Raw genomic sequence first — 15,936 nt, 5'->3', positions numbered from 1 at the left:
GGACTGAAGGAGACTGCAGGACGTTATAGACTCAGCCAACTCCATCATGCCATAGCTGTCCCCAATAAAGAGGACATCTCCAAAAGGTGATGCCTCAAGAAGCTCATTCATCATTAAGGACTCTCACCATCTGGAACATGCTCACTTCTCATTACTGCCATCAGGGAGGAGGTACAGGAGCCTGAAGACCCACGGTCAACATTTTAGGAACAGCTTCTTCCCACCCGCCCCCCCCCACCATCTGATTCCTGAATGGACAATGAACCCACAAAGACTACATCACTCTTCCTTTTTTGCACTATGTATGTACTTTCTTACATTGTAACTTACAGTAATTATTTTGTGTTTTGCATTGTACTGTTGCCACAGAACAACGAATTTCACAATATACATCAGTAATAATGAACCTGATTCTCTGTAACGTTCTGCAGTCTTAGGCAAGCACCTCCAAGAGGACCACAACCATGGTGGGGCTATGATGGCACTACACAGCAGCTTCATTGAGCTCATCTGTGGAAACAGCTTAATTTTTATCTTTAACATCTCTTATTTTCCTTATCAAGATGGACGGGATTTTGTCAGTGCCCTTGACCTGCAGCTGCACTCAAATTGTGGTTCTTTGCAGTGAAGGTTCCTGTTCCCATGACTCACCAATTGGCCACTTTTCTCGATTTCCCAAGGGCGCGGCCTAGAACAGGGGTCACCAACCCTTTTTGCACCGCGGACCGGTTTAATACTGACAATATTCTTGCGGACCGGCCGACGGGGAGGGGGATGTTAATCACAACCAGAATATAGGTGATAAATCAACTATAAGTCACTTATTGGCTAATACACTCAATTTTGTTTCTAAAATGGTTTATCTAACGAATTTAATATTAAACACACAGTGCATATTTTCCTTGTATGAATATAGTGATAAGTCAATTATAACTCACTTATAAGTCAATAGCATCATAACGTTTTAAGTAACATTTGGATATTAAACACACAGTGCATATTTTCCTTGTATGAACATATAAAAGATTACAACACACCAATATCACTGAATCAGTGGGAGCCCTGGCCTTGTTTCCCTGCAACAAGATGGTCCCATTGTAGGGCAGATGGGAGACAGCAATACTCGAAGGAGGTTCCTTATGTCTAGTCCATTCTGCAATTTAGTTTTCATGGCTCTCAGCACTTGCTTCTGTGTTACTTGCTCATGTTTTTTTCACTCAAAAACTCAACGGGTTTGTCTTTAAGTGCAGGGTGCTTGGACTCAAGGTGCCGAAGCAGTTTTGAGGGCTTCATTGCCTCAATAGACAGCCTCTGGGCCCGAACTCCAGCCTCTGCCCGCCCGCCGCCAGACGGCCTGGCCAGGTGCGGCTGGTTCTGGGTGGGGTGAGAGGACAAAGTCAGGGCTGGAGCTCCCCATACCGGGGCCGCGGTGGTCGCAGTCTGGAGAGAGTGACCGACTGAGTGAGGAGTGTGACAGGGCGCGAGCCCACCCCCCCCCCACCCCGTAGGTAGGTAGGATCTGTCGGCCGACACTGGAGGGATGACTTTCAGTAGATCACAGTGAGGTATCTACTCTGCTACTTGCGAAACCCTGAGCCCGAATTAGGTAATCTGCGAATATTTTAGCACCGGGTTCGCCACGAACATACGGTGTGCTAAACAGGTTTAGAGGTGATGCCCATCTGTCCGCGCTCCAGGCCAGTAGCAACGGCACTTCTCGCTGGCTGCGTGAGGCAGCCGGTTACCCGAGGCCAACCAGTGATCCCTGGCGCTAGGGTATTTAGGCAACTGATGACCTCACGTGTGTTCAAGTTCAACAGTGGGCGTGACGGGGAATGAGAAAAGTTGCAGCTGACTCGTATCGTTTCATGCCGCCAAATCATATTGTTTCCTCGCAGCCCGGTAGCACATGCTTTGTGACCAGTACCAGTCCACTGGCCTGGAAGACGAGCGTGCCTTTGGGGTTCTGAGGCTTTGCAGCCCTGTGGACGAGTCCAATCTATACCAGTGTCACTGACTGAAGCAGGAGAGAAACAGGAATATTGGGGACAGCAGATCTGCTGTCAGAGGTCTTTCTATTGGTGAATCACGTGCTCTCTCTCTCTCTCTCTCTCTCTCTTTCTCTCGTTGGTGGGGAAGAGTTTGCTGCTGATTCTTGAGTCAGAGAACTAAAAAACAAAGCGATGCAACAGACTTTAACATCGTAATCAGAGAGTTGTTTTGTTTTGATCGGTCTCCCCTCTGGCTGTGTAGCACCTCTCTGCCCCTTTATTAGGGTGAGAGAGTTTGTGGCATGTCGAATTGTTGGGTGAGCGATTATCTTTTGTTGTAAAGCAGATCATGGTCGCTCTTGGGGCCTTTGCTATTGCCTGTTTGGTGAGTGGTGGGCGCTGATGCTTTTTGCTGAAATACGTGAAGGAGAGGGAGGAGGAGTGGGAGTGGAGGCTTGATGCTTTGCTTCTGCTTGTGCATGATAGGGGGGACATTGGGGTTCTAACGTTTTTACTGTCACTCATTCTTTGGGGTGCTCTTCTGTTTTTGTGGCTTTCTGTGAAGAACAAGAATGTCACGTTGTATATTGTATACATTCTCTGATATTGATTGGAACTGTTGAACGATCGAAACCCTGTCATGGTTCAGAGGCTGGCATGCCTCAATGACCCAGAGAGTTACATTGGCTGGAGTCTGGGCTTTGCACTTTGGCTCTTGGCTGGGTCACCCATGCCAAACAGGTCAAAGGGTAGAGGCCAGACTAAGAGTGGTCCCACCAGTCCTCATCAAAAATATTGATATGGAAACAGCAATGAAGAATCCTGCTACTGTATATCTATATGTTCGATGTTATGGACAGACAGGAGGAGAACTTTCATTGCTACCCTAAATGCTAGTGGCATAATGGACAGTAAGTAAGTTAGGCAGTGAGGTTGCCCTACTAGTCTGAGATGCCTTGTGTAGGATGTTTTCTATGTTGTGTTTTAGGGCTAGCCCTTGAATATTGATATTCTGTTCTGTAAAACAGCTCACCATCCCAAGCCATTGTTGTTCAGGATGCAACGAGGAATAGAGTATGCACAGGCTGATGGAGCGAATCAACTGGTCAGGCCCCATTTACGGAGGGAAATTGATGGTCAACATTTCAGCTCAAGGCCATTCATCTGCCTAGGATTTGGAGTCAAAGAGTCTTAGAATCAGACAGCGCTGATATAAGCCCTTCAGTACGTCTTCCCCACGCTGGCCATCCAATACCAATCTATATTAATCCTATTCACCAACCATCGATCTGCAGAATGGTTATGCTTTGGTGATTCAAGTGCTTTTCCAGAGGCTTCTTAAATGTAGTGAGAGTCTCTGCCTCCACCAGGAGGTATATTCCAGATACCAACCACCCTCAGGGGTAAAAACACTTTTTCTCAGATTACCTCTCAGCCTCCCATCTTGTACCCCAAATCTACATCAGCCTGATGCACAGTTTCCGCCAAAATGTCAACACCTCCTTTACCGGCTTGAGATATTGCTCTTGCCACTGCAACCCTTCAGCCAACTGTTTGAAGCATCTACATTCAGACAATTCTGTCTGCCAACCTGGCCTGAACACTGGTACCAATACCAACTCAATATTCAGATTCATTCATTGATCACATGTAAATCAAAACATACTGGGTGTCATGGGTAACCGTAGTTTGTAACAGGGTCCAGAGTAGACCCTATGAACTGTGCTGCTATTAACAGAGAGAGAGAGGGAGGTGTCCGGCACAATGAGAGAGAGAGAGAGAGAGAGAGAAACTGCTCGAAAGATTGATGTTATGGTTTCTCTGCAAACTGTTTACCTTTCCCCTGAGGTCACTTGCCTGCTTGTAACGTTCCTGCAGAAAGAGGAGGGCAGAGCAGGTTGATGTACAGCTGGTGTCCAACATGTGGAAATAAAAAGGAGATCCACACAGACAGACACACCACGAGACACACAGTATCGGACACTGAATGAGCTTTGCTGCACCCACACAAAGGTGGGGTTTTTGGAGGATCGATTCGGCGGAATCGATCTGTGGCTCACAATGTGAAAAAGTGCGACCGGTGGGGAATTATTTGTGTCCACCCTTGCCTGGGTGATAATTCCCCCACTGAAGAATGGTCATATATATTCTGGTCATATTCGGTGACCACAACAGGATTTCGGAAGACAACAGGAAGATCGATGGCATCACCTCTCTCTCTCTCTCTCTCTCTCTCTCTCTCTCTCTCTCTCTCTTTCTCTCTCTCTCTCTCTCTCTCTCTCTCTCTCTCTCTCTTTCTCTCTCTCTCTCTTTCTCTCTCTCACTCTCTCTTTCTCTCTCTCTCTCTTTCTCTCTCTCTCTCTCTCTCTCTCTCTCTGTCTTTCTCTCTCTCTCTCTTTCTCTCTCTCTCTCTCTCTCTCTCTCTCTCTTTCTCTCTCTCTCTCTTTCTCTCTCTCTCTCTCTCTCTCTCTCTCTCTCTCTCTCTCTCTCTCTCTCCATTACTCAAATAACTACCTCGAAATGAACTGAACTCTCTCCATCATCGTAAGACTGTACCCATTTACCCCTAGGTTTGAAAGAGCCCAGTTTTGTACCTATTTCCACACTTATGTATATGTATATAATTGCTAACCTGTTTGATATATTTGCATTTATATAACTATATTGCTTAGTTACTAATAAACGCGATTAGTTTATAGCAATACCAGACTCCTGAGTGTTTTCCATTTCTGCTGGTTCTGTAACCCGGTCACGGGGTACGTGACTGTGTGTAAACATGATTTGAAAGTGTAGAAGGGTTACAGCTCCTGTGCTCAGCGGTCAGCTGTAAGGGTGGAGGGTTTCAGACTCATTTAACACCCTACGCAAACTAAGGTTGTGCTGGGGACAGCCCACAAGGGTCACCACATATTCCAGTGCTATCATAGCAGGCCCACAATGCTCAGCAGAGCTGCACAACAACAGTAAAATGAGCCCCTCACTCACCCACCACCCAGTTCCACACACAGACAGGCCTCCAACTCCAGGAGAGGCCGCCACTGGACTTCCAGCTGGACTCACGAACTTGCAGACACTGGGCTTCCCAGGGGATTCACAGATTCATACACCCAGGACCTTGAACATCCAGACTCAGCTTGCCGACCCAGGGGCTCACCAGCCCTCGTGCCTCCTGTCTGCATGGACCTCTGGGTGCCAGACCTGCCAACCTGGAGGAACTCACTGACTTGCGTAGTGGGGAGAGGGTCGTCAGCCCTTGACCTTGCTGGTCTTTGTCCACAGCACTTATCAACCCATCACCTGTCTGTGTGGATCGCTGGCCTTTGACCACTGAGTCCTCCAACCTGGACTCTAACTTACCCACATCCCTGACCCTAAAATGCTAACCTGACTCCTAGTTCCCCATTCTCTGCCAAAAATCATCCTTGGGAACATGGAAAAACAGCTAAATCTGAGACGCCAGCTCAACGGACATCGCTGCTTTGTGCCATCTTGAACAGGAGGTGATCGGAATGTCGGTACCACTGTAAGGGGGCCCTCCCTCATTCTCATCAGGATCTCGGCTGGTGGGATGAGAAGCACCCAGCCAGGATGGAGTGGAGCAGGATGAGAGGTAGACATTCCAACTCCACTAGGAATTAGAGTCGAAATTCCAACTAAAATTACGAATGATAGCTTTGTGCTTATGGAATGTTTATACAAAAATTAAGCAACGGGGAGTTGAGTTCATTTCAGTTCAATTTAGCGCTGTGTCACTTGTTGACTGCAGGTCACAGACCCAGTCTGCACTGATCAAAATCGCACAAAATAGCAATACAAAAAAGAATAACCAGAAACCAGGCACACGTCGAAACATAAACTATGGACTCCATAGAACATAGAAATCTACTGGCACGTTACAGGCTCTTTGGCCCACAATGTTGTGCCAACCATGAAGCCTACTGTAGAGAGTGCCTAGAATTACCCTACCGCATAGTCCAGCCCACAAACCACATCGATTAAACCTTGTCCAAGACCCAAGACTCTGGCAGCATCGAATGAGAAGGAGAGAGAGAGAGACTGGTTAAATGCAGGCAGACAGCACAGAACACCTGGTCACCTTCTGCTCTCGTTCCCGTTTATTTCAAGCCTGCCCAATGCTTTTATCATCGAGATTGGTAAAAAATGGAGTCAGTCGTGGGTTTGTGCCTAATCTCCAGGCTTTCAGGGTGCACACTCCACTCCCAACCTCACTGAACTCCCTGGGAAACAGCAAAGCCACAGATTGCTCTGTCAGTCTGAAAACACACCGTCAAAATGTAAATCACAGGTTCCAAGCTTAGTAACAGAATCATATGTGAAAGTAGAGGAAGCAAGAGAAGCAGTTTCATGGACTATCCGCAGGGCATTGCATTTGGCAGTATTGTTCACTGGTACCATCTTCTCCACATAGCACGAAGGTCAGGACTGAATCAGGGTCACTTGAATGGTGAAGCAGCAGCCCAAGGGCCAGAGCTCAGCTGAGCCAATCCCTGAAAAGGCCTCCATTAGACATAAGAATTGCCAAATGGTTATGCAAGTATCATATTATTTCACTGTTAGATCACTGCCTTCTGTCACTCTGAAGTAAAAATTAACATGGATGTGACCAGGTGGAATCCTCTCAGCATCAGTGCTGATTGAAAATCTCTTTTCATGGGGAGCAACCAACCCAGATTTATAATCCTCCCGGAAATGATTAGTTTGGTATAATAGTACCACATTTAGTCCATGCCTGTCAAGCATAAGAGGTTTGCATTGCTTCTCATCTGATTTGGCCAATCTGTTTTAACAATGACACCACATCTGCTGTACACTCAGTTACCAGAATAGACTGGGAGAGAAGCATTATCATTTCAAGAGTCACTTTACGTTGAATTACAGAGAATTCACTGCATACACTCAGCTCAGTTGTGCTTTGTCTCTATATGATTCTCCTTCCACCCCCTCTCTATCTTGTCAGTTAGTCTTTTCTCTCTTGTACTTTGGTATTTTCTTCCTTAATTCTCCTTAAAGCAGGGGTTCCAAACTTTTTTTATGCCGTGGAACCTTACCATTAACCGAGGGGTTTGTGGACCCAAGGGTGGGAACCCCTGCCTCAAAGGAACCCTAGTGAAGTTTCACAAGGGAACTGATAAAAGTGTACAACATTATGAGGAGCAGAAGGAAGTTCAAAGTAAATTTATTACCAGAGTACATATATGTCACCATATTCAACCCTGAGAATCATTTTCTTATGGGCATTCACAGTAGAACAAAGAAGTACAACTGAATCAGTGAAAAACTAAGACAGAACAGCAGCAAATGTGCAAAACTGCGCAAATACAAAAAAAAAAAAAATATTTTTAGAATTGGGAGTTCAGTTAGATGGTTCAAAAGTATGCTTCTTAAAGGGAAATTACAGGCTGCAGATTGCAGTGACAGCGGCTCAAAAGAAGTATATCTAGTAGTTTGGTGAGCTGCCTGAAAATTGTTGTGTGCTTCCTGTGCTATCTGGCACAAGAAGGGCAGCTAGTAAGGAGACACCCGAATCTCTGTAGCTGTGGAAAATCCTGAGCAGCAGTGCCAGTTGTAAAATTGGAGTTTGATTGTCACTGCAGTAGAGCATAGAACATAGAATAGTACAGCACATTACAGGTCCTTTGGCCCACAATGTTGTGCCGACCCACAAACCCTGCCTCCCATATAACCCCCACCTCCTGCCAAATCAGTTACTAAATACATAAACTTAAACCGCAGCTCTTTAGACTTGGAGAAACATAAGCAATTTAAAGCAGGCAACTTACTCAGTAAGTTACGTTTTTAAAAAATAGGCCTCAACTGCATGCAGCCCACAAACTACCCAGTCTTGAAACACAGGAGCAAAACAAAGTCCCACGCATGTTAATGCAGTAGCTGATTGGGCAGCAAAGAGAATCCTCCCCCATTCAGTCATGACGTTAGTCAGGAACATATTTAACTGGAGGTTTGTCAGTGCAGATTTCAGACGGCACCAAGCTCGCTACCAGGTGAATGCTGCGTGGTTGGGACAGTGGGCAGCCCCAGAACCACCATTGCCCATTGCAAGAGTACTTCAACCCTGTCGCCCGCTCTCACTTGCACGGTGTGCCGGGTTCACTGACACTGACAGGCCGGGCCCTCCGCTCGCTCCGACGCCACCTCAGCTGCGCTCCAAGGGGAGCAAAGGGGGAAGTGCAACCGATTAAATGCCCGCACAGATAGTGCAAACCCGGCTCAGGGATTATGCAACAAATAGACCGAGTCGGTGGAAGATAACACTTGGTACTTTTATAACTTGCTGTAGGAATATTTTCACCTGGATTATCAACTAGTAAGAATGGTAGCACCAGTTCCCCACTGCGAAGTTCAACATTCAAAGTACATTTATGTCACCATATACTTCCCTCAGCTTTATTTTCTAACAGGCATTCACAGTGGAACAAAGAAGTAACAGAGAAACAATGAAAAACCACACACAAACAACCAATGTAGAAAAGAAGACAAGTTCTGCAAGTACAAATAAATAAATAATACCGAGAACATAAGGGGTAGACCCCTTGAACTTGAGGCCGTGGGGATCTGGTTGAAGGGTAATAACTGTTCCTGAAGCAGTTAGTGTGGGGCCTAAGGCTACTGTACCTCCCTCCTGATGACAGCAGTAAGAAGAAGCATTGCTTGAATGATGGGGGTCCTTGATGATGGATACCGCTTTCTTGTGTCAGCACTCCTTGTAGATATGCTAATGGTGGTGTAGACACTGCTGAATTATGTCTTTCAAGTATTGACTAAATTAAGATCAACTAAAGCCAACAGGCAGCAAGGTTAATATAGTGAAAGACTTATATAGAACAGAAACAGGCTGATCTGCCCAACAGTTCAAAGCCAACAAGACATTGAGTTCAGAAGCTTGGAATTTATGTGAGTTTACATATGGTTCGAGGAAGGAAGTTGAGGCCTTGGAGAGGATGCAGAAGAGGATTACCAGGATGCTGCCTGGATTAGAGGGTATATGCTCTAACAAGATGTTGGACAAACTTGGGTTGTTTTCTCCGGAGGCTGAGGGGAGTTCTGATAGAGGTTTAAAAGATTATGAGAGGCATAGATAGAGTAGAAAGACAGCATCTTTTTCCAAGGATTGAAATGTCTAATACTAGAGGGCATGAATTTAAGGTGAGAGGAATGTTTATTTACACAGAGTGGTAGTTGCCTGGGGTGATGGTAGCGGCACAAGAAAGCAGGGTTCCCAACCTGAGGTCCACAGACCCTCTGATAATGGTAGGGGTCAATGGTGTTAAAACGATTGGGAACCCCTGCATTAGTGGGTGTGTTGATTGATATTTCAAACAATGCATTTTGTATATTTTGATGTGCACATGATAAAAAAAATTGTATTTTGAATCTTGAATCTCACTTTAAACCTTTTGCCTCCACAGATGCTGCTTAGCCCACTGAACTCTTCTAGCATCCTGCCTTTTTGTTCCTGATTCTAGCATCGAAGACAGTCTGCTTGGTCTTCATCTTCGACCTTGTCAGGCCCTTATACGTTTGAATAAGGTTACTCCTCATGCTAAATTCCTAGGAATACAGATCCAAACTGTCTAGTCTCTTGATAGGAAAAGTCTTGCAGTGTAAATATTTGAATAGTTAATCTCCAGTCAGCTGCCTCCCATGATACTGTTAGGTAAATGGGCCCAACCTGGGTGCAGCATTTCAAATGTGCCCTCACCAACACCCTTCAGCTGTAGCAAATCCTCCTGAAAATTCCAATTCTGTGGATATCCTTCTCAACTCCTTGTTGAACTTAACTATTAGCATTTTGTGATTCTTGCATTAGAACATCTAGCTAGGCAGAGAAAAAAGTAGAACATAGAGTACTCAAGAAACAGGTACTTTGACCCACATTGTTATGTCAAACAAGTTAATGTAACCACAAGGCTGTGGGACTGGGCGGAATCCCAGGGCAAGAACTCAGGATGTGCGCAGCACAACTGGCAGGTATGTTTACTGATATTTTTAATCTCTCCCTCTCCCAGTGTAGAGTGCCCTCCTGCTTCAAATTATCTACCATTATCCCTGTGCCAAAAAAGATCAAGGTAATGTGCCTGAACGACTGGCGTCCTCTCACACTCACCTCAATAATAAGCAAATACTTTGAGAGGCTGGTCAAGGATTACAGCTGTAGCATGCTACCATCCAAACTGGACCCCTTACAATTTGCCTACCGACACAACCGATCGCCAGACGATGCAATAGCCACAGATCTACACACCGTCCTTACACAGCTGGAGAAGGAGGATGCTTATGTGAGGATGCTGTTCTTGGACTACAGTTCAGCATTCAACACCATAATTCCTTCCATGCTCGACAAGAAGTTCAGAGGCCTTGGCCTTCACCCTGCCTTGTGCTGGATCCTGGGCTTCCTGTCAGATCGCTGGCAGGTGCTAAGAGTGGGCTCCCTCACCTCCCCTCCTCTAACTCTCAATACAGGAGCCCCTCAGAGCTGCATAGGAGTCCCCTCCTTTACTCCCTGTATACCCATGACTGTGTCGCCACCCACAGCTTCAATCTGCTCATTAAATTTGCTGACGACACTACATTGAAAGGCCTTATCTCAAGCAATAATGAGGTGGCCTACAGGAAGAAATCATCTCTCTGACACAGCAGTGTCAAGGAAACAACTTCTCTCTCAATGTCGCAAAAACAAAGGAGCTGGTTGTGGATTACAGGAGGAATGGAGATGGGCTAGTCCCTATTGGCATCAATGGATCTGGGGTTGAGAGGGTAAACAGCTTCAAGTTCCTTGGCATCCACATTGCCGAGGACCTCACGTGGTCTGTACACACCAGCTGTGTGGTGAAAAAGGCACAATAGCACCTCTTTCACCTCAGATGGTTGAGGAAGTTTGGTATGGACCCCAAATCCTAAGGACTTTCTATAGGAGAACAAATTGAGAGCATTCTGATTGGCTGCATCACTACCTAGTATGGGAACTGTACCTCCCTTAATCGCAGGATTCTGCAAAGTGGTGCGGACAGTCCAGCACATCTGTAGTTCTGAACTTCCCATGATTCAGGACATTTACAAAGGCAGGTGTATAAAAAGGGCCTGTAGGATCATTGGGGACCCGAGTCATCCCAGTCACTATCTATTCTAGCTGCTACCATCCAGGAAATGGTACCCCAGCATTAAAACCAGGACCAACAAACTCGGACAGCTTCTTCCACCAGGCCACAAGACTAGAATTGAGACATGATTTTGAGACTGAGAAGAGAACAGGGTTCCTAACTAGATACTGGACAAGAACCTGATGGGACTAGATGACAATCCAAATGAGACAGAAATCCTAAACACAAGAACAGACTGAACCAAAGTTGAGCTGACAATTTAGCACCGAACCTGAGTTCAGGTGCTCTTTAAATATATAAATCTTGGCAACAAAACATGGCTGCCGATTGGCAGAGTGGGTCAGAGGCTTTAAAGGGACTGCGCCGGGTATCGTTACTCCGGAGAATTGGAGCGTTTAAACCCCGGAGGCTGCAGGGTCGGGTGAGTACCATAACACTAATATCTTTGTCCACTACCATCTCTGGAGATCATTCCAGGCACCCAAAATACTGTGTCTAAAATCCTGTCCCTCCTATCTCCTGTGAACTTTACTCTTGTTGTTGTAATGTGAGTGTTATTAAAAGTGAGTTAATACTAATCGGGAAGCTGTTGGTAACAAGAAGCTGGTTCCGGGGTCAGCGGGATTTTATTTCTGGTGTGCATTGTATGTAGTTCCTCCACCCATGCCGCACGAGGTACCTGGCAGCCTCTGTATTGTAAATATCATTTGCCGTCCCAGATAAAGATGCTCTTTAGGCTATAAAATTGTCGAGTGGTCTTTTTGTAAAGTAGAAGTTACCACATATTTTTGACGACCAGGTGAACTGGTTTTGTGGATGTGTTGGCACGTTTCGAAACAGGATCTGGGAGAGGACGAGGAGTCTTGCGTTCAGATGACTACGTTCGGGACTATCGGTGAGTTCGAGGAGTGAACAGAGGACTGGCTGGAGTATGAGGAAAGGTTGGGACACTTCTTCTGTGCTAATGGAATTACTGAGGAGGCTAAGAAGTGCTCTATACTCCTGAGTGTGTGTGGAGCAAAGACTTACAAGTTGATAAGGAACTTAGCCATGCCGTGGAAATCGGGAGAAATTCCATACGACAAACTGGTCAAGCTCGTGGGGAACCACCACAATCCAAAACCTTCGGTGATAGTCCAACTGTTCAAGTTTTACAGCCATTTCAGTAAGTCAGGTCAGTCTATGGCTGATTTTGTGGCCGAGCTTCGGCAGTTGTCAGGGCATTGCGATTTTGGAGCCATGTTGCATGACATGCTTTGTGATAGGTTAGTATGCGGAATTAATATTGACACTGTCCAATGCCACTTGTTGGGGGAAACCCCAACGCTGACTTTCAAGACAGCCCCAGAGATTGCCCAAGGCATGGAGATGGCTGCTAATAATGATAAGGATATCCAGAACGGACATGGGGGGGTTGCAGTTGGCGGCTGTGCGCCAAGTCAGGAGGGAGACTGGTAAACAGGCAAAGCGTGTGGAATGTTTTTGGTGTGGAGGGACGCACTATGCAAATGTTTGCAAATTCAAAGTTACTGTCTGCCATGCTTGTAGCAAAAAGGGGCATTTAGCTAAAAAGTGCAGGAGTTTAAGGGTAAGGTTAAGCCTGGGCAACAGAAAGCTCAACAGGTTCAGGCAGCCACACACCATCTAGGAGAAGCAGACGAGGAGAAGTGTGTGTCTACAACATGTTTGGGGTGGAAACGGATGACGGACCACCTGAACCATATTATGACACAATCACTGTCAGGGCAAAGGACATTAAGTTTGAGATTGATTCAGGGGCTACTGCATCGGTCATTAGTGAGGAGACGTATGGGAGGACATGGGGGTCCAACCTGCCTCCCATCAGACCATCTTAGCTCAAACTCAGGACCTAGATGGGGCAGCCCATACCTCATTTAGGGGAGTTAGATGTGGATATTTCAGCCAGGGGTCGGAAGGCTGAAGCCAGGCTGGTGATAGCTAAGGGCAGTGGGCCCAGTCTTTTGGGCCGCGATTGGCTTTGCAAAATCCAGCTCAACTGGCATGAAATTAAGTATGCACACATGACGGAGGACATTCTGCAGTGGGATAGTGACATTTTCAGGGACGAGCTGGGCACACTGAAGGGTGTGACCGTGAAACTCCATGTCGGCCCTGAGGCCACACCACTTTCTTTTAAACCCAGGTTGGTGCCATATGCCATGAAAGGCAAAGTCGAGGAGGAGCTGGAACGTTTACAGGGGCTGGGCATCATTGAGCCTGTCCAGTTTTCAAGGTGGGCGGCTCCTATTGTTCCAGTTTTGAAGGCAGACAAAACGCTCGTTGCAGTATATGAAGAACAAGAGGCGCAGCATGCAGATGAAGTCGTCGATGGCAATGTGAGTGACAGACATAGTCCGGACACATTTGAGAGTGAGCTCGCAGCGCAGCTTGTGGCTTTTCAGCCTATTACAGGAGCAATTGAAGTTACCTCCTCAGCACTGAAAGCCAACACGCCACTTCTAGTACGGCGAAGCAGTGACCCAGCTCTTGTACCACCTGCCCAGTTACAGCAAGGTGCATCTCAGCCTGATGATCCCACGAACAGGAACCTGCATGTGAAGCCGATCGTAACAGTAGCAAATGGGGCACCCACAGACGATGTAAGAATAGAGCCTCCAGGACCACCAGACAAGCATTCAAAAAGCACTCAAAGCGATCTGACAAAGAAGGTAGAATTTTCTGGAGACAGCGGCCCCCTGGGAATCCATGTGGTGCCCTTTAACTCTACACTGAAGTGAAGATTCCTTGGCCTGAGTATTCGTAGTATTGAAGAGAACAGCCATTCAAGAAAAGAGAACCTGCTCCAGGAGAATGAATGTATCATCAAAATTAATGACTGTGATTTAACAGACAAGACCTTTGTTCAAGCACAAGAGGTTTTCCAAAACGCATTGCAATTTCCTGCTGTTGAACTCCAGATAATTCCAAGTTATAGCAAGAAACTCTATGAAAAATTTGCAATTGGGTCTATTCTGAGCCATGGTCGTGATGATGGTTCAAAAACCAAAGTTCCTTCTTCAGTGCATTCCAAGCTAGGTGGCAAACCTGCAGATGCCGTTTATCCCAATAATGCTGAGAAAAACTTGCCACCGATTTCAAAGAAGCTTAATAGTCTAAGTCAGTTAAGGAGCAATGACCACTTAATGCATACCAGGAAAGCATGTCCACCAGTGACTTTGCCAGAGGGAGAGACACTGGCAGAGGGGCTGGGGTCCCCTGAGGAGGATGGACATTCTCACACAGACACACAGACCCCTCTCGTGCCCTCAACACCAGATCCACACAAAACATCCTCACTAGCAGTGCCTGCTGGGTCACCGGGGGTAGTGCGTAGATCGCAGGGCCCTCGCAAACCTCCTGACAGACTGAATCTTTGATTGGATAGTTTCTTCTGTTGTTAGATTGAATGCTGAATTTGCCACATTTTTTAGGTGTTTTGTACTGGTAACCTATTGCTAATGATACCACTGTTTCTGTTTCCCAATTCTTCTATGTTTGGGGAATGTTGGATTTCAAAGGGGGAGAAATGATCTGAGTATTATTAAAAGTAAGTTAATATTAATCAGGAAGCTGTTGGTAACAAGAGGCGGGTTCCGGAGTCAGCGGGGTTTTTTATTTCCCGTATGCATTGTATATAGTTCCTCCACCCATGCTGCACAAGGTACCTGAAAGCCGCTGTATTGTAAACATCATTTGCTGTCCCAGATAAAGGTGTTCTTTTGGCCATAAAATTATCGAGTGGTCCTTTTGTAAAGTAGAAGTTACCACACCTGTCACATTAAATGCATTCTCTTCCAGGGATTAGCCATTTCTACCCTGAGAAAAAGTTTCTGGCTGTCTACTCTATTCCTCTTATAATCTTACAGAATTCTAAAAGTCGCTCCTTGGCCTCCAATTCTCCAGAGAAGACAACCCTATTGTGTTCAACCTCTCCGTCTAGTACCTACCCCTCCAATTCAGGCAACAACCTGGCAAACCTCTGTTGTGCTATAATGAGGCAACCAGAAATGAATGAAATTCGCCAGACGTGGTCTAACTAGATGTTTATAAAGCTGTGACATAACTTCCTAACCCTTGAACTCAGTGTCTTGACTAATGAAGGCAAGAATATCATATGCCTTCCTTACTGTCCCAGCAACCTGTGTGGCCACTTTCAGTAGACCTGGACCCTAGGATCTCTCTGACCATCAGTGCTAGTCAAAGAGCCGTAGAACACTACAGCGTAGAAGCAGGTCCTTTGACCCATATAGTCTGTGCTAAACTGTTATTCTGCCAATTTCCATGGACCTGCACTTGGATCTGAGCCCATTCAAACTTCTCTTAAATATTAAAATAGAAACTGCATTCTCCACTTCCACTGATAGCTCACTCCACACCCTCACCACCCTCTGAGAGAAGAAGTTCTACGTCAGGTTCCCCTTAAATATTTCACCTTTCACCCTTAACCCATGACATCAAACTTTAGAGTCATCCACTCACAGTGGAAAAAGCCTGTATGCGTTTACCCTATCTGTACCTTACATAATTTTGTATCCCTCTATCCAATCTCCTCTCATTCTTCTACTTTCTAGGGAATAGTGTCCTAACCTATTCAATCTTTCTCCACAAAGCAGCTTCTCAAGTCTCAATAACATTCTTGTAAATTGTGTCCAAGCAATGATTCTGAACTTTCAGTAGCCTGTCTCTTTAAATCTCCAAGGCCCCACCCCCCCCCCACTTAACCTCGAGGTCATAGATTAAGCATGAAAGGTGGAATGAGACGTGAGTGGAATTGGTGGTTGCGG

The 15,936-nt window shown here is 46.0% G+C and overlaps 1 long non-coding RNA gene across 1 annotated transcript in view; it reads right to left on the bottom strand.

Moving 5' to 3' along the window:
- Positions 1 to 7,832, bottom strand: part of LOC132405185 (uncharacterized) — a 50,241-nt gene extending 42,409 nt beyond the window's left edge. Inside the window, exon 1 of the long non-coding RNA XR_009515782.1 lies at positions 7,793 to 7,832. This is a non-coding gene — a long non-coding RNA (uncharacterized LOC132405185). The remainder of the gene's footprint in view (positions 1 to 7,792) is intronic.
- Positions 7,833 to 15,936: the final 8,104 nt, after the last annotated feature.

Source organism: Hypanus sabinus, chromosome 15, assembly GCF_030144855.1.
Source record: "Hypanus sabinus isolate sHypSab1 chromosome 15, sHypSab1.hap1, whole genome shotgun sequence".
Taxonomy (NCBI): domain Eukaryota; kingdom Metazoa; phylum Chordata; class Chondrichthyes; order Myliobatiformes; family Dasyatidae; genus Hypanus; species Hypanus sabinus.
The sequence above is the reverse complement of the archived record's forward strand: the minus strand, read 5'-3'. Positions and strand labels throughout refer to the sequence as shown.